Source organism: Tupaia chinensis, unplaced genomic scaffold (assembly GCF_000334495.1).
Source record: "Tupaia chinensis unplaced genomic scaffold, TupChi_1.0 Scaffold000382_1, whole genome shotgun sequence".
Taxonomy (NCBI): domain Eukaryota; kingdom Metazoa; phylum Chordata; class Mammalia; order Scandentia; family Tupaiidae; genus Tupaia; species Tupaia belangeri.
The window spans coordinates 2,497,086-2,497,424 of NW_006159884.1; positions in this window are offsets into that span (position 1 = coordinate 2,497,086).

A 339-nucleotide genomic window follows, 5' to 3' on the forward strand; every position below is an offset into this window, starting at 1 on the left:
CCCAGACTCTCCAGAAGCCCCTCTCTACTCCCCAGAGGGCTGAAGCTCCCGGCGCAGGCGGGTGGCGGAGTCTGGAGGTGGAGGGCTCCGCGCACCCCCTCATCTCCCCCAGCCCCTCCCTGGGGCAGACTCCGAGCAGCTTTCATTCCTCCCCTCCCCTCCCGCCTCCTCGCCTTCCCTCTTCTAAGTCCTTCCACCCGCGGCAGCTGCCGGAGGAGGCGGACCTCTGCTGCGGGGCGGCAGGAGCAGCGGCAGCGGCGCAGCTAGACCGCGGAGACAGGCGGCTGGACCTGGGCGAGCGGCTGGACCGCGCCTGGAGGCTGGGCCGCGGGGTGCCCT